The 19103-nt window shown below is 42.3% G+C and overlaps 1 protein-coding gene and 1 pseudogene across 1 annotated transcript in view; one reads left to right on the forward strand and one right to left on the reverse strand.

Moving 5' to 3' along the window:
- Positions 1–19103, forward strand: part of Ppm1l (protein phosphatase 1 (formerly 2C)-like) — a 243881-nt gene that overhangs the window by 7705 nt on the left and 217073 nt on the right. The gene's annotated exons all lie outside the window — the stretch shown is intronic.
- Gm17212 (predicted gene 17212) lies at positions 10570–11172 on the reverse strand (annotated as a pseudogene).

Consider the following 19103-nt stretch of genomic DNA (forward strand, 5'->3'; position numbering starts at 1 on the left):
GGAAGCTTCTGTCTAACTCTGGGGAAGTGAAATGTTTTAGAATCTTAGAACTGCTGGGCATCCATCATTCTTAAGTATGTGGCGGCCTGTCTGAGCCAGCTTGTTGAGTCTGGGTACTTGTAAGAAGAAACTGACATCCCATGCTATCCTAGCATTTTAGGAAAGGGAAGATAACATTTCTTCCCCTTCAATGGATTAGAGAGAGCAAAATGCAGACTTAGCTGGACGAGTAGGTGTCCTATTGCTTAGAGTAGACTTTTGTCAATAGCTGTCATTCTGGAAACCCTTCATTGTGTTTTCTATATTTGAATACTGTCCATTCTGATCTACATGGTGGTCTTAGATGATTTATTTTATGTTAAGTGCATTTATTTGGAAAGTAAACTTATCATCAGCACTGGGAACAGATAATCCGTCAAATAAAATTCTCAGCCTTCAACTTTCTACGGAGCTGTCAGCATCCTGGTGGGGTGGGATGAATCTGTGATGGCTCCCCGAAGTTTCTGGCTCTGTTAGAGTCCCTTTGTCTTCCCGCCTACCCACCTTATTTATTTACTTATTTACTTATTTATTTCTTTAGATAGGATCTTGCTATATAGGTTGGCCCCTTGCTCCAAATCTTCCTGCCTCTTTTTCTTTTTTTGATTTTTCAAGACAGGGTTTTTCTTCGTAGCCCTGTCTGTCCTGGAACTTGAATTCAGAAATCCACATGCTTCTACCTCGAAATCGCTGAGATTAAGGGCAATCTTCGCTCCACCCTCTTTTGCTTTTTAAGATCAGAAAAGTAGCTTAGACTGTTTAACTGCGGTGCATAATTTGAAGCATAGCAAGTTGCTCAACACGGGTGGATCCTGCAGGGATGCTGCTTTCGGAAGAACCTGGTGGGGGATGTTAGTCCCTGAAAAAACAAACAAACAAACAAACAAACAAACAAAATCAACTTTAGAGGAAGAAAGCTCTATTTCCGCTCATGTCTCACAGGTCTCAGCCTGGCATCACTGCCTTCAGTCTGTAGCAGACAGGACACATCACATGGCACAGGATGTGTCATGGTGGAAGGGCAAGGCAGAAGACACCTGCGTTCCTCAGGGCAGCCGATAAGTGGAGAATACGGAGATAAGATATACCCTTAACTCATCTAGGTCCTCAGAGCAACCCGATCAGCTGTGAACTCACCGATGGTTAATTAGTGCCTTCATGGTCCAGTCACCTCCTCACCACATCACCACGTGAGGACTAAGCCACCAGCACATGAGCCTTCAGGGGACATTTCATTTGGGTGAAACACACACACACACACACACTTTTTCTCCCATGTGTTGGGGATTGAACCCAGGACTTTGTGTTTGGTAACTGTGTACTTCACTACTAAGCCCTATCTTTAGTCCTCTGTCCAATTTCTAGTGCAAGTATGTGGATATTATCGGAAGTCCTTCCAAGGTTTTGTGGTTGCATTTTTGTTTAGTTCTTTGAGGGTGGATCTGTTCCCCATGCTTACTCTAACAATGAATGACCTTGACCTTGGAAACTCAAGTTATCCTCCTGTCTCAGCTTCTTCAATAACAGAGGCTATAGGCACCAATCACTACACATAGCTAGACCTAGCTAGTTTATCTTTTCTTTCCTTCTTAAAAAGATTTATTTATTTTTATGTGTATGCGTGTTTTGACTGCATGAGTGTGTGTGTACCATATACATGCCTGGTACTTAGAGGCCAGAAGAGGGAACCAGATGCCCTGGAACTGAAGTTCATGAGCTGTTGTGTAGGTGCTGGAAATTGAACTCTGACCCTCTGTAGGAGCAGTAAGTGCTCTTAACTACTGAGCTGTCTCTCCAACCCTGCTAGTTTAGTTTTTAAAAGTAAGTAGCACATTTTGATATTTGAACAATTACGAGTCACAGTTGCTTATGACATACAGTGACAAGATGTACCCAGTGTCTTAGGACCCAAGGTGGATGAGTCTAGGCGTGGGGGTTAGGGTGTACAGAAGCAAGGAGAACAGGAGACTGCCGAAGTGTTGGCATTGCCTTGGACCCTGGCTGAGGATCGGGGCTGTCTCTATGGGTATTTGAAGGCATGGTGTGTTGTTGAGCAAGACAAACCATCCTTGCTTTAGCAGTCCTGTGTCATCCCTGTTGGAGAAGATTTGCCTTGAGTGGCAGGTGAAGAGGGAGAGTCAGATGCTGAGCCTGGACCAATGCAGAGTGGTGTGGGCTATCACTGAAAGAGGAGCCCGGAGCGCCTCCTTGGTGGGCAGGAGAGCATCACTCAGACAGTGGTGAGTCTGGCTAGGAATTTGCTCCATCCCTCCTTTGATGGCGGAGTTTCTGGCATTCATAAAACGTGTGCTGATTGTGTGCTCGCTGAACTTTCAGAACATCATTGCTGTTATGTTCCTATGTGGATGCATTTTGAAACAATGAAAATAATGCATTACTTACCAGATCTGGTTTAGTCAAGCGGGAAGGCCTTTGTTTCCTGTAGACAGGGTCTTGTTGTGAGGCCTAGGCTGACCTGGAAGCCATCTTGTCCTCCTGCCTCAGCTCTCGGTGCTGTGGAGATCACAGGCAGTGCGCTAGTCCCATCTTTGATTATCATTTTGTTTCTGCAGATGACTTAGCTTTTATTACAGAGCACAGCCTCTTCAGGATTCAGGAACTCTACAATGTCTTACTTTTATTTTTGTTTTGTGCGACAGTGTAGTGTTGGCTGGCCTGGAATGCTGTAGGTAGCCCAGGCTGGCCTCATACTCAAAGGAGAGCTGCCTGCCTCTGCTTCCCAAGTGCTGGCATTAGAGAAGTGCACCACCGTACCTAGCTGTCCTTAGTTCTTAAAAAGTGATTTAACTTTTATTGGCTGTGATCATTCGATCTCATATTTAAGTGATCCTGGGGATAGGGACTCAGTTCTGAACAAAAAAAAATCATGTTTTTAACTTGAAGTTAATATCTGATTTGTTTTATTCTTAATTTCCATTGTGATCTTTAGTTATTTTAAGGACATACTTTTGTGTTTTAATTTTAATATTGCTTTACTAGGTGCTCTAACATAATATTGTAGTGTTCTTAATATTAAATATTAATATAAATAAATATTAAGTAGCATGAAATATTCAAATAAAGCTGCAAGAAATATATTTAAAAACAACTGAATTTTGAAATCATGAGAGTATAATAATATAACACCATGATAGTGTAGAGAAAAAGCCACTTCGGGTCTCAGCCTGGCACATTCACTCTTGCCATGTTAGTGTGTGGCTTGTTGGTCTTAGTGGGCTTTTCAAATATGGTTTTGCATAATCCTGTCAGTGTACATACATACAGTTTTACATTATACAGACGTTACAACACTTTATGCTATTTGTAAACACACTAAACATGCTGCCATTTTGCACTATAATTCTCTATATTTTTATTTCTTATTTGCTATATGACTAGGGGGGAGGTAAACACCTGTGGAAGTCAGAAGACAACTTGCAGTAAATGGTTCTGCTTTTCTACCATGTGGTCCTGGGAATTGAACTCAGGTCATGAGGTTTGGCAGCAGGCACCTTTACCCATGTAGTCAGCCCCTATGTTTTTATGTCTAACAAACAGTTTTTAGTGATAGGATAATATTTTACTTAATTTATAACTGTTAAATTACACGGCTATTTCCTGATACATTTAGTTTATTCTAACTTTTCAACATTGTAATTAATGTAATAAATATTTTAGTGTTTCTACTATGCTTTGGAATTTGTTTTTGTTTGTTGTTTTTTGTTTTTTAAGATGTTTTGTGTTCTGTTTTCTTTGGAAGAGCAGTCAGTGCTCTTAACCACTGAGCCATCTCTCCAGGCTGTTCTTTTTTTTTTATTTTTTATTTTTTTATTTTTATTTTATTTTTTTTAAATTTTTTATTAGGTATTTAGCTCATTTACATTTCCAATGCTATACCAAAAGTCCCCCATACCCACCCACCCCCACTCCCCTACCCACCCACTCCCCCTTTTTGGCCCTGGCGTTCCCCTGTACTGGGGCATACAAATTTTGCGTGTTCTCCAGGCTGTTCTATGTTATCTTTATTGGTGTTTATTTTCTGACTGAAGTAATGGCTTGGTTGTTAAAAGTGCTTGCTGCTCTTGCAGAGGACCCAGGTTCAGTTCCCAGCACCTCCGTGGCATCTCACAGCAATCTGGAACTCCAGTTCGAGGAGTCCTGACTGGTTTTTGATCTCTGAAGGCTCCTGCATGCATGTGGTGTACATACATACACATAAAATTAAATAAAGAGGAAGGGATAATTTCATGGATGTCATGTGCTCTGACTATATTACTCCCTCATACACTCCTTTTTCCGTCTTCCCATGAGCTTTGAATTCCTTTCTTATTCTAGTCTCTTTTTGGCTTTTATATGATATATGCATTTCTCACACATATATGTGTGTATTTATGTGTGTGTGTATGTATATATTTGTTTAATATATCTACACATGATATGCTATATATATCTACATGTGATATTTGATATCTGTAGCTATGTATGATATATATGTGTGTGTATATATCTGGTTTTAGGTAGTCACAGAAAATCTAGGGTACAAATGAGAAATGACATGCAGTATTCATCTTTCTGAGTTTATTTCATTTAAGATGAAGGTCTCTAGATGCATTCTAATTTTCCAGACAAAGACGTAATTTCGTCCTTATGGCAGTAAAAACTCTGTTATGCCTATACACTGTGTTTTCTTTATCTGTTCATCTCTTGATGGCTACCTAAGCTGATTCCGAAGCTTGACTGTTACAAATAGTGCTGCGCGTGCGCAGTAGGACGTGCAGGTGTGGCTGAGATGGTGAGAGCCCCTCAGCTGTAAACCAGAAGCATAAACCTGCTGAGGATGACGGAGCCCGTGGTCGTTCTGGGTTGTTCTGATTTTATTTTTCACGAAGCCTTCACAATGGCTGTACATATTTTATATCCCCATGAGCTGTATGTAAGGAGTCCCGCACTTTGCATTATTGGGAATATTTGTCTTTTCTTTTCTCTTCATGATAGCCATTCTTTTAGATAGACTGTGAGTAGAGTTATAGGTTTTTTTTTTTGTTTTTTTTTTTTTTTCGGTTTTAGGTTTTAGGTTTTGAAGTTATTCATGTATTCTGGATGTTAAGTTACCACCGACTGTGTAGCTAGCAGAGTTTTCTCCCAATCTGTGAGCCATCTCTCTATGTAGATGCTTTTTATCCTCACATGATGTCTATCCCATTTCTCAGTTCTTGGTATGCTTTTCAGAACTACTGAAGTCCTTTGCAGGAAATTTCTGCTTGTATCTTGTAGTGTCTTCTTATAGCGATTTCAGTATTCCAGGACTTGTAGTAAGGGCTTTAATCAATTTCAGTTGATTTTGTACAGAGGCAGGCAGAGGGTCTAGTTTGTTTTTTCTGCATGTGGCTATCCTGTTTCCTCAGCACCATTTAATGAGGTGTGAGGAACAGCCGAGTAAGCCAGGGGAGGGAGGCAGGAAGCAGGGCGACTCGGTGCCTTGGTCAATGTTTTATCACAGCAACAGAAAGCAAACCAGGATAGTGGTGCTCAAAGTACTTCTGCGTGTTACCTAATTTTAGTTTTCACAAGAGTGTATCAGATAGTAAATTTCTGCCATTTTATAAAAGTACACATTAAGGCAATAAGAAATGAAGTAATTTACTCAGTTCCTCATAGCTTTAAGTAATAAAACTAGAATTGGAAGCTGAGAGTGGGACTTTTGTGTCTCTTAGGGCTGGAGAGATGCTCAGTGGGTAGGGGGAACTGGCCTCTTAGATATAGATATATATATAGCCCCAAAGCTGTGTTACTAGTTTCTGGTTGAAGTTCCATAGGGTGGTAAAACACAGACAGTTGTTAGTGTGTAGACATCACCTTTGTTTTTTTACTTTGCTCAGAAGGACTCCAGGTTTCTCCCGTGATTGTGATGTTCCTGTGATATGTGATTTTGCAAACCTTGGTAGATGAATCTTTGGTAGGTAATTGTGTAGGAGAGTCCCCTTGTTATGGAAGTAATGGTGTCTGAAGTCAGCAAGTGAGCCTCACATTCAGGCAGGTTTCGAGACACCCCATTTATTGCTGACACAGTCTCTTGTCTCATTATAGAGAATCCTCCACCTCCCCCTTGCTGGGCAGTTACGGGGCCATCGGTGTAGACAGTCCTGACAGTAAGAAAGATTGAGGTTTTATTTCCTTTGGGATACTACAGGCTTTAGGATAAATATATGGGATTTATGAATGATTGCACAGTTTCTCCGGGTACCAGTGTACTGATAGTTTATTATTTTGGAAGACCAAAACAGTTGGTATTTTCTTGTTCACTTTAACCAGCAAAATATCATTTTCTCATTTGTTGTAATACCAGTGGCATGCTTGTTTGATAAAATGCTTGTTTTGTGTTTTCATTCCAAAAAGTTGGAATACATTATTCTCTTAGTCAACATTAAGCCATATTCTGGTTTATTTATTATAAACCTTCAAACCCAGTCTCAGTCTTTGAGTAGGGAGAGACTTGACATGACAGAGTTGTGTGTAGACCTCTGCGTGTACACTTTCCGTCTCATGCACACATAATAACATTAGCCAGAACACTTCTATAGCTTTTCTCCTTGGCAAAGTACCAAACACTTTTAAAATATTCATGGAGATTAAGATTATACATATTGATAAAATGATGTTTTCCTTGAAGTAGAGGTCTGTGCTATGATAAAGTTGGGATTGAGATATGAAGAGATAATACTCCACTTAAAGTGAATGAAACTCAAAGGCTTTTTCTGATAATATTTTATATTTTCTGATAATATTTTATATTTGTGCTGACTTTTGTTTGTTTCTGTCAACTTGACACAAGCTTGGGTCATCTGGGAAGAGGAAACTTCACTGACGTGATGTTTTCCTTCATCAGATTGGCCAGTAGAGATCTCTGGGGGGCGTTTTCTTGATAAATGATTGGTATGGGAGGGCTCAGCCCACTGTGGGAGGGGCCACCCCCGGGCAGGTGATTCTAGGGTAGATAAGAAAGCAAACTGAACAGGAGCATCCCTCCAGGGCCTCTGCTTCTGTTTCTGCACTCAGGTTCCTGCCCTGCCTCCATGACTGACTATGAACTGTAAGCTGAAATAACTCATTGATTATAAACTGCGTGCTGAACAAATTTCCCCAGCTTGCTTCTGGTCATGGCGTGTTATCACAGCGATAGAGATCTAACCAGAACAATATTTTTCCATTTCTCTGCTTTGGAAATAGAAGCCAACGGAATGAAATCTTAGCAGCCTCCACCGTTTCTAGGATGACTGAGGACTTTGGTAGTTGAGCATGTTATGAATGAGACGTACTTCCCTGTTCCTGGGGGCAGGGGAGTCACTGGGCACAGGGCTCCTGAAGGTTATTTAGGAACCATTTGTGTGGCTCCTGCACTGCACAGCAGCACCAGCGAGACACCCCATTTCCAGTGGCATGAAAACCATCTGCTCCCAGCTAGTCTCTACAAATCCACACTGACTCGGAAAACTCTCTGGCTTGTTTGGAGGTTCAGTCCCTTTCAGACCACATTGTTCATGTCGGTGCCCTCCTCTTCCGGCTTCTGTATGATGTATAGGATCCTGTATGATGTCTCTTCCGGCTTCTGTATGATGTATAGGATCCTGTATGATGTCTGTGTCCCCATTGCTGGGTCAGAGACTACCTGTGCATTTTTCAAGTCAGAACAACTATGGCTTCGCTGGAGGAGAAATCAGCACTTGTGTGCATGCGCTTTTCAGTGCTAGCATTCTAGATTTTGGCAATTATAAATGCCACTGAGCAATAAAATCTTAATAGGCCACTTTACTTTTAATAATGGGGGAGACTATACTCGACATCACTTTTAGACAGACAGCAAAGGTGTTAATCTGAAACCTGCCGCTTAAAAATTATTCCCTTAGTTATTGGGTGTGATGGTACACACCTTTGATCCTACCGTTTGGCAGGCAGAGACTGGCAGATCTCTGAGTTTGAAGGCTGTATAGTGAGAGAGACCTTATCTCAAAAATAAAACAAGTTCTCTTGAAAGATTAGTCAAATTGCTCATAAAGAACAGCATACATAGCTTAGATAATAAATAGCTTATATAATATATAGTTATAAATGTGTATTATCCAAAGTAAAGGCTAGTAAAGAATAAACTATATATATATGCAAAACATAACTTTATAGTGTTTTAGATGACATAAAAGAGTACCTTGAACTTGTGAAGGTTGGTGAATGGTACCACTTTTCTGTACTTTCAGCATGATAACCCAGTAAATAAGTATTAGCCTGAGGGTTCCCGGCATATTTTTTTTTTTTTTTTTAAAGAAGAACGTCTTATGTCTTTCTGTATATGTTCACTGTGAGGAAATTTATTCTGGAAGTTTCAAAGATACAAAGCAGAATAAATAGGAGCTTTTGGAGCTGATAGTAAGTTGAATTTGCCTGATGGTTTTAAAAGTCAGTTTTGGGAAGATAATGATAATGCCATATTAGAGGCATTATTTCTAACCTACGTGCCAGGCATCACTGAGGATATATAGAAGGGAATACAGAGATAGGCACAAGCCTGGTAGCTTTTCCTTATAGTACATAGAAATTTATATTTGCCTGTGTTTCCTCCCTGTGGCTCGAGGACCCAGGGGGATTTCTTTTCTTGTGTTTTTAGAAGAGAGCCCGACCGGTCAGCAGTCTTCCTATGTGCTGTCCTGGTGGCTGCTGGCATTTGTACAGTGCATCCCGGCCTAACCTGTTTTGGTAAAAGTCTTGTTCTGGGTTTGTTCAAGTGTGAGACTCAAGAGGCAGCTACTACTTCTAGAAAAGGAAACTACTGTTTTTAGCAGAGGGATCCAAAGGAACTCCTGAGGGCAAAGACCAGAGAGCCTACCAGCTGCCCGAGAGCTGCTCCCGGGCCTCCCCTTAGAGTCACAGGCCCTCCTGTGGTTCGCAGTGCTGCATAGAGACAGAAGTTGTTTATTCCCAAGGCTGTTGTAGTGCAAACAGATTTAGACATGAAAAGTCGCAGGCAAGCATGCATTTTGGAATATTGCTTAAGAGGAAATTCTTTGAAAAGACAAATAATGTTTTGTTTTGTTTCGTTGTCCCCTCTGAAAAAGGGTTCCTCTGCACAGAGAAACCCTGTCTCAAAGAACCAAAGTCGGATAAGAGTGTTTGTGCTTTGCCAGAGAGATGTCCTCACCCCAGGTGCAAGTAGGGATAGAGACAATTGTTCTCTTCATTAAAAAGCAATCACCATTGATATCATTTAGTCAGAGTCCACAATCCGGTCTCGGCAGGTTCCACTGAGGCGCGGTTGACACACTGTGAGTTCCTTATTTAATCGTGCCGTTCGATCAGCTTTGTGCAGAGTTGTGGAACCATCACTACAGCCAGATAACCTCTGCCCTCCTCTGCTGCCCTCTGCCACGGGACAGCCTTTAGTCTGCCTTTCACTACTACAGCTGGCGTGGATTCTATAATAATTTCTGTTCATGTAAGCACACAGTGTGTGTTTTTTTAATTTCATTTTGAGATCCCTGTTGTTTCACCTTTCAGTAATTCACTCTCTTGAAAATGATGCACTAGTTTATAGTTCATCATTAAAATTAAAAGGAGATTTATTTTTATTTTATGTGTGTTGCCTGTATGTATGTATGTACGTATGTATATATGTACATATGTATATATGTCTTATATATGAATGTGCACCATATGTGTGCCTGGGGCCCTTGGAGGTCAGAAGAAGGTGACATAGCCCCTGGAACTGGAGTTCTATATAGATTTGTGTGGACCGCCACATTGGCTCTGGGAATTGAAGCTGGGCTTGTTGTAAGGGCAGCAAGTGCTCTTAACCACAGGAACAACTCTCTCCAGCCCAGCCAATCCATATTTATTCCTGAGTTGTGTTCTAGTATATGGAAACTTCAGATTTTGTAAAAAATATGATGGGTGATGGCAGCCCACACCTTTAGTCCCAGCACTCTAGGGCAGAGGAAGGCGGATCTCTGAGTTTGAGGCCAGTCTGGTCTGTAGTACACTTTAGGTTATACCTTTAGGTTTTTACCCACATATATACCTGTAGTACACTTTAGGTTATACCTTTAGGTTTTTACCCACATATATAATAGTAAAATGCAAACATTTCTCATATTTCTAATATATATTGTATAACTTTAAAATTTGAAATTATAGTTTCAAATTTACAGAGAGGTTATGTGGGCATTTAGGATGAAAAATCCCTCACCCAGAATACTTCAGACAGAAGTATTTATGATTATTAGATTTTGAGATATTGATACAGGCTCTCCCCATGAAGCCTTGCTAATCTGGACGTCTCAGATCTAAAACTAAGCTTCGAGCTACTGCTTTTAGGGCTGTGGATGCTCAGATGAGGGATGTCCAGCCTGGGTAAGAACCTCCCACGTGCTCCTTATTCAGCTTCGGCCCTGTTCGTTTAGAGTGCATTGTCGGTTGACCTTGTGTTGGACCAATCCAACACAGAGAATTAGCTGAGGTATGGGGAGATAAAATAAGGACATAGCACTTTATTTTATGCTGAATTTATTCCCGGGCCATGAGTTTTTGTTTCTTCAGTTTCTTCTGGGATATCTTTTTCTCCTCCTCTTCTGGCTTTGGAAAGATCTGTTCCCTCTCAGTGAGGATCATCTCACTGTGGCAGGGGGAGCTCATGTATGGGTTAATCCGGCCATGAGCTCTGTAGGTTTGTCAGTGCATCTTAGGTGCCTTGTTCACCTGGATGTGTTTAATGACTAGAGAATCTACGTCTAAACCCTTAAGTTCGGCATTCCTCTCTGCATTTTTAAGCATGTGCAGCAAAAATTCAGCACTCTTTTTTTTTTGGCCACTGTCCCTGTGTCCAGCCCTACTGTTTGGCCTGGGCGCACCTACCGACTCCACCATTATACCTCCGGAATGGCACACATTGCTTCTTTAAAGTGACATCCTTCAGATACTTGGTGGCTTTGTGGATATGCATACCCTTGATGGCCTGGGCAGTTTCCTAGGTGTTCTAAAAGTGAACACGAAGGTTTGGACCTCTTGATTTGCATGATTTTGTGGGGTTTTCTGGGTCAAGAGAGTAGCGAACCATCTTCGCAGGTGACCTCTGGCTGCTTACAGGAAGAGCCCGTCACCTTTACAAAAAGAAGAAGAAAAGAAAAAAAAGAAAGAACCTATTACCACGACCGACCCCCAGCTTCCATCCTTGTTCTTCTCTGCAAATTATGTTTTGGTTTTTTAGGGGTAAATATTTTCCTTTATTATGGTGTAGACCATCGCCTCGTGCTCTGTGCAAGCCCTTAACAGCTGTGGAAGACAGGTGGGACATTAAGTGTGGCCTTAGTGGAATTTTTTTCCCCCTTGCTTTCAAATCACGTCTTTTGGGAAGGGATTTCCCGGGGCTGTTAGGTTTGGACATGGAGAACCTGAGCGGCCCTGCCCATCTTCTGCAAATAGGTGATGTGCTCTCTGCTTTTGTTTATCCGAGCTACAGAAGTCCACTGAGCACAAAGTACTCAGTATTGTACTAAAAGAAAAGGAAAATAATTGCTCCAGCCTCACAGGCTTCTTAGCTGTCCCCTGTAAAAAGCATTTCACATTCAAAACAGCCCAGCACAGGAGAGAGCCAGCTGGGGAGGAGGCTGCACAATGCCTGCCAGGTGACATCTCCTGGGTGGAAGGAGGTCCTTAGGCTGAGCACAGGCACTTTCTAGAAGCCAGGGCCGGCCGCCATGTGTTTACCCGGTTTCTGTCTGGACGTGTTCAAGAAAACTGGAGGAAAGTTTTCAAAAGGCGGCTTCTCAGGAGAAGACTAAAGATTGGGAGCTGAATTCGAGGCCCTTTCTATACTTCCTTCCAGAATCAAGGCCGCGCGCGCGCACACAGATTCTGAAAACCCTGGGAACTCGCTCACCTGCGTGTGCCTCTTACCTTGACGGTGCTAAATCTTCACATGTGTTTGCCAGAACTCCACTGCTCATTTTTGGGCTGTTATTTTATTTATGAGGACTTATTTTCTTTTTCTAGAAAGTCCCTCCTCTTCCCTCAAGATGGGGTCTCCCTGTGTAAGCCAGGTTGGTCTGAAACTCATTCTGTCATCCAAGCGGCCCCAAACTCAAAATAACTCTCCCACCTCCTCCTCCTCCTGAGCACCAGGATCACCAAAGTGTGCACTCTGCTGCGGCTTAGGTTTTCTTCCACAAAACTGAGATCTGGTAGCTGGGGAACTGGCAGAGACGGTGATGTGCCTGCCGTGCAAACGTGAGAACCAGAGTTCACACTACCAGCACCCACAGAAAATCAGGGTATGGGGGATGTGTCTACAGCCCTGCTGTTGGAGGCTGGTAGAGACGACTGGTAAAGATGGCCGCTCTATCCTGTCCACATCACAGACATCTTTGTTTCAGAGCGTCACTACTGCCATTCTGACCTTTTGCAGAGAGGTTTGTCCCATCCATTGTATGTTGAAAATTAGTTAGGAGGGCGTGTCTTTAGCGCCATCACAGACCCACTATATGCTAGTTGCAGCTAGGTCTTTCCCTGTACAGAGGGCACCAGTGTGGCCTGCGCAGAACTCTGACCAAGGCCAGAGTTGGCATGTGTGTTAAAAGGGTTTCAGGATTGAGAGTCCGGATCCCTCTGGTCTGTAGGAAAAGGTTTATAAACTAGCTGTTGAGAAACATAAGCTATGCTTTTATTTAATTGATTTCTAAAGCACTAGAGTTGTTTCTGAACTGTTTTAACTATTGACTTTTTAACAAACCATATTTAGATTTTAAAAAGGTTTTGGACATGTGTTTTTATTATTTCAAAAGTAACATCTATATTATTTGAAGATTTCAAAGTCATAGAGCTGAGAAGCCTTGTTGGTAGGCGTTCCTCCTTGTCTGCCATTTACCTCTGATTCACAAGTGTTTTTATAATTCATCCTAAATAATTTGCTTAACCTGTACTTAATTTTTAAGTGCACTTCAGAAATGCTTGGTTATTGAATTGTGTTATTTTGTGATATAGCTCTGTTTATAAGTGATGGAAAGTTTAAAGTATTTTGCTTCCTAAAATAGCAATTGTGGAGAAGAAAAAGTGCCTTTTCTGAAACCTCCCTGTGGCCTCCATGTGGGTCAGTGGGACTTCTGGGCAGTGGTGTAAATGTGTAATGTGTAAATGTGTTCAAGAACTAGGTTTCTTATCAATGAAGGCATATGAGTCCAAGGGGTCTCTTCTGTCAGAGCATGCTTGTGTGTGTGTCTGTGTGTGCGCATGTATGTGCCTTCAGACAGGGTCCTCCTCTCACCGACTCCAGCCAGACTGGCAGCCAGCAGGACCCAGTGACCCTCCTGTCTCTGTCTCCTGCAGCCGGGCCAGCCTGGCTTCTTACGTAGATGCTGAGGATCCAAACGCAGGGCCTCTTCCTTGCACAGTGAGTGCTCTTAGCTGCTGAGCTATCTTCCCAACTTTTATAAAACTCCAGACCAAATGGCTTCTAAGTTCATGTCTGCAACTTTCAGAAGTAGGGGAGCTACAATAGAAACGAGACAGCACATAGAAAACAGCAGTGAGAAGGCCACACAGTGTAGATGACAGAGGCCAGGTTAACATCTGCTGTGTCCCCGCCTGGAATATCTATAGTAGGATCTCAAGCATAATCTAGAGCATAACCTTTCAAAAACCCACAAAAGGGTGGACCTAATAACTATTTAATTAAAAATTAGCACTCTTTTCCTTTTCCATTTATGTATTTATGTATGTATGTATGTATGTATGTATGTATGTATGTATAGAATCACCTGACCAGTTTATCTAGTAGGACCTTGTTATGGTAAACATCACCTTGTGTAGACCTGGGGTCTGGAGACAGGTCGAGAGGCTCTCTCCAGCAAGGTGGAAGGCAAGAACACGTGTCCCAGGTTGTCCTCTGACCTCCACATACGTGACATGGTGCACACAAATGCCCTGGCCCTGCTCACCATGGTCACTCATGCATGTGCAGGTACACACACATAAATAAGCCCATTTAGGTTACAGTCCTAATGTGTGTGTGCCTCTGAGACGCCTCACCTGGAGACTGACCGAGGACGGTGAGGAAAGGCGTGCGTGCCTACAGGTCGGGACTGGAAAGACAGAATGGTGACTGTTTGGGAAAGTGACCTTCAAGAAACTCCTCTGACCAGTCTGTCTGCCTCTGGGCTTGTTCTGATGGTCACTGGATACTTTCGCAGCCTTTGGTTAAGTTGTTTCTCATATCTGAAACACCTAGTTCTGGGGAATGTGCTATGTTTTACCCCATTCTCTCATCTTCATCACATCTAACCAGGACTCAGAAAGTGTGCTCTGCCTCCAGTCGTCTGGGGGTTTAAAGCCTGTGGCTAAGCTCCTGTGATTAATGGTTGAATTAACTGCAGTGTTAGAGGGAAAAACACTTAGAAATTTGCTTCTGAGAACACCTTGAAGGTTCTGTAAAATTTTAAAATTTGTATAAGAAATAATAATTATTTTATATATTTGTAAAACATTTATATGTGTTCAGGTATGCACTTATTTCTGTGTGTGCCTGTGTGCATGTATGTGACCTCGGTGAGCATGCTCCGTGTCATTTGCATGCGCTGTGGCATGTATGTGGAGGTCAGAGGACAACCTTGGATGTGTGGTCTTGCCTTCCACCTTGTTTGCTGCTGGGTACCTCAGGTTAGTTGGTCTGTGAAGTCCCAGTGTTCCCCCTGTCTCTGCTTCCTGTCCTGCCTCAGGAGACTGGTATTTCAGACCGATCTTATCCTGCTGTATTTTGGTTCTGGCCATCTAACACAGGCCCTCACACTTGGGTGGTAAGCCCCTTTGACCCATGGAACCATCTTCAAAGACTAAGAAAACAACCACTTTAAAAGAAAAGTCTTTTGCTTCATAACCTTGTAAGTCTGACAGTAATGGGAAAGGAGTATTCCTTTATATAACACAAACCACTAAAAGCTAAACATTTGAGACAACATGAAAGTATGCTCAATAAAAAAAAATTAAGTTCTTGGTGCTGGAGAGATGGTTAAGTTGTTAAGAGCATTGGCTGCTCTTCCAGAGGACTTGGCTTCTGCCTGGCATAGCCATCTGTAACTCTAGTCCCAGGGGTTCTGATGCTGTCTTCTGACGTCCCTGAAGTGGTGCATAGAGAGGTATGCAGGCAGAACATGTATAGCATAAAATAAAAATACTAACAATGATTATTTTTACTCTAGATCTCCAGCCTTCCTTCTTGTGGGGCCACCATCACCAGTTTCCAGTTGCCTCTTGAGTGATATTTTAAGTGTGTGCAAATGCACCTGCTCGATTCTAGATCTCCTTTTAAATAAACAGCAGCGTGGAAGCTTCCGTGCCCTGTGTTTCTCACTCGATGTTTTGAGGATTAACTCAGACAGATCTGTTGGGTTCCTCTTCCTGGCTATTCAGTATTTCATTACACAGACGATCTCTTGTTTAACCACCCATTGCTGATGGACATCCACACTTCCCACAGTCTTTGCCTTTACAGACAGTCCTACATACTCGATGCTCTTTAGGTTGGCCTTTCCCACATGGATCTTGTAGTAGGAATTCCCAGAAGTTTAATTAATGTGTCAAAGAGTATGTATGGTTCCAATTTTGATGCTTCTTGCCAAATGGAGTTCCACAGAGGGCGACTAATTTATATTTCGTTAGTGCTGATCTCAAAAGATGAGTGCTTTCATACACAAGAATGTAATGCCGAACTCCAGAAGCTGACCCGCCCTTCTCTGTCTAGAATAAAATATGTTCATTGCACCCCTGCGCTAGCTGGCCCCCCAAGCCGGGGGTGTTCTTCCTCCACATCTTAATATAGTCAAGCTCTTGTGATTTAAGTCTCAGTAAAATGATGAGAACAGATCAGGATTCAGTTTTTTAGCATTTGGAGTTTGAGGACAGTCTGGGTTATATATCTTGATTAACTCCAAGGCCAGCATAAGGTGTGTGAAACCCTATCTCAAAAAACAGACAGACAAACACAGACACACAGACCAACAGACATCTGGATGTGTGCCTATGTTAGCTTTGTGGTGGAGGGCTCAGGGCCCCAGGTTCGGTCACTGGCACTGGAAAAGGAAGTTCCCAAGGCCCTTTTCACTTTCTCTCTAGATAGAGTACTGTAGTTTCTAATGTTTACTTTTGGCTTTTGAGATGAGTCTTGTATAGTTAAGGCTGGCCTCAAACTTCCCACATTGCTGGCCTTCCTGCTTCTACCTCCTATGTGTTAGAAATGCAAGCCTGGCTTATTTGGGCAGATCTCTGTATATTTTAACTTTGGTCTTTGCTGGCTGGATAACTGTAAACACTTTTCTTTCCTTTTCTTTTCTTCTCTTTTCTTTTCTTTTCTTTTCTTTTCTTTTCTTTTCTTTTCTTTTCTTTCCTCTTCTTTTCTTTTTTCTTTTTTTTAGTTGTGAGTCTGGGTATCTTCTGGAAAGTCACTTGCTAGTGTTCTTATCTGAATAGCCTGTAGAACCCACATTTAATTTCTATAGCATGTTTTTTTCTGATCAAACTGTAAGAATTGTTGCTCTGGGAAGGAACTCTTTGCTACACATGTTACTAAGTATGGATGTTCATTATTCATAGTTTGACTTCAACTTTTGTTTTTGTTTTTCCTTTTTTTTTCTTTGTACCTAACACTCAAGCTATCAGACTTAGTAATTGATTGTCCTCAGGCTTATTTAGAAAGCAGTATCCTATTTAGAGATAATAATGACCTGTTGCATTTCTAGTATTTTAATGCATTAATTATTTTTACCTCTGATCCATCAGAAATATGAGTGTGCAGTAGTTCAGTCTTAGTTCTCTAGTTTACCACAAGAGCTTAGTTTCCCACCTCTGGGGTGCGGTAGCATTGGTTGGGGCTGCCTGTCTTCTATGTACTGCCTTTCATGCAGCCAGCATAAGCAGTGTCGTTTTAAATCTTCATACTCACAGGCATTTAAAGACCAGTGGAACTGCCCATTTCCATAAAGTGGTGGTGGAGTCCGCCTGTGTAGCTTCCTGGCTGAGACCCTTTGTGAGACAGAGTTCCGATGCCTGTTTAATTGCACCAGCTGTTATCGCTGTATTTTGGTGGCACTTACACTCATGAGTGATGTGCTGTTTGCGTTGTTTGGCATTACGTTTGCTTGTATGAATTTAGATGATCAATTTTAGCATTCAGAGTTTTATTAATCTTCTCATCTCATTCAGCACCACAGAAATTAAGCATGCGTCTTTAACTGTAGCCTGCAAACATCTTAGCTGGGTAAAAATACAGCACAGTTCTTGGCAAACGTGTTGATTGTAAATATGTAACAAGAGGAAGTAAGTTGGGAAGGCAAATTGGCCTGGTAGGGAAGCAGCTAATGTCAGGGGTCTGAGCACTTGGGGGGAGGGGTCTCTGTTAGATTAGAGCAGTGGTTCTCAACCGTCCTAATGCTATGACCTTTTAACACAGTTTCTCATATTATGGTGACTCCCCCATCAATAAATTATTCTCATTGCTACTTCATATCTGTAATTTTGCTACTGTTAAGAATCATAGTGCAAATATCTGATGTGCAGGCTTTCTGATATGTGGTTCCTCTAGGGGTCGTGAGGCACAGGTTGAGAACCACTGAGAGCACAGACTTCGGAGAGTAAGAAGACACGAGGGAGGGCCTGTGAGGTGGTGGCTGTGGGCGAGAGGTATTGCTGCCAGAAAAACTTGCTAAGGTTCTGTTCTTGTGACTGCTCTGGTAGGTTGGTTCTGTACTTTAGAGTGGCAGAGTCAAGATGGAGGGAGGACACAGAGGAATGGCGGATGCTATTCTTGGGAGACCAGCTGCATCTGGATCACTCAAGGGTCAGCATTGAGGGTTCTATATATAACAACTTGCATATTTTCTCATCCACGTTGGAAAGGAAATTGTGTAGGATAATGTTACTCAGGTTGAAGCCGCTCTGTTGAGTTATTTTTAAGCAGTCTTTGTAGACTGTTCAGGGAGGGCTCCAGGCAGTTTCTTTGAAGTCCTCTTTCATTTTCCTTAGAACTAAGTGCTTTGGCCACTAGAGAGGCTTAAGGGCCTTGAACTTGTAAACATTTTCATCAGGTGACAGTGTCACTGGCAGTAGGAAATGCCAACAGAGCAGCCTGAGGTGCCTTCACAGAGCCTGGAGGCCGTAGAAAAGGGTTCCCTCAGCTCAGAGGATGCAGGATTGGTAAGTTTATTGACTGAACAGGGAGACAAGACAGCTGGAGAGCCAAGTGCTGTGTTAGGAGTGGTGAGTGTAACGTTCCCGGCCTGGAAAGCTACTTACGATGCAACAACGCTTATATATTACGGCAGGTTTGTGATGCTATACTTGTTCTTACTTAATGAACTTTTCCTTGAACAGAAGCCTTTTTAAAGGCTGTGCAGGGTAGGAAGGAAGTGCCAGGAGACATTCAAAACACTGATCAAAGGGATTCTTGCCTAAACGTAGGTAGTTCACAGCCATCTTTACAGTCTCATTTGTGACGTTTCTTAGAAATGAGGGTACAGTTGTTCTCTTGGTGACCTTGATGGTTATGCGTTAATTTTTGAATGTCGGCCATCAGAGCGAGAAAGCTGAGGGGAGCCCTTTCTCCCGCGTCTCCCATGTTCCCCCCTAGACATCTGGCACCGATACCATTTTATCTATTATCTCCAGCGCTGCTAGCTTCAGGGCTTCTTGATTATTTGATTTAGGCTACAGTCACATTGAAAGTCATGGCTTTTGCCTTTTGCTAGACTTCCAATGGTCCTGAGCTCATTTAAAGACAGCCATGAAGTGAATAAACAGGACCTGCTTGCGTAGCTCAGTGTAGAGCAGTTGTCTAACATGAGCAGTGTTGCCCGTTTGATCCCAGCACAGCAAAAAACGCATACCAAGACAGAATACCGGTTATACAACCCAAAGCAAGACATGAGCAAAACGTCAGTTACTGAAGAGTGATGCTGTGAACACATGATAGCTGGAGACGTAGCTCAATGGTAGAGTGCTTGCCTAGCGTGCACAAAAAAGGCTCTCTGGGTTCCAGACAC

The sequence above is a fragment of the Mus musculus genome, chromosome 3 (assembly GCF_000001635.26).
Source record: "Mus musculus strain C57BL/6J chromosome 3, GRCm38.p6 C57BL/6J".
Classification (NCBI taxonomy): Eukaryota; Metazoa; Chordata; class Mammalia; order Rodentia; family Muridae; genus Mus; species Mus musculus.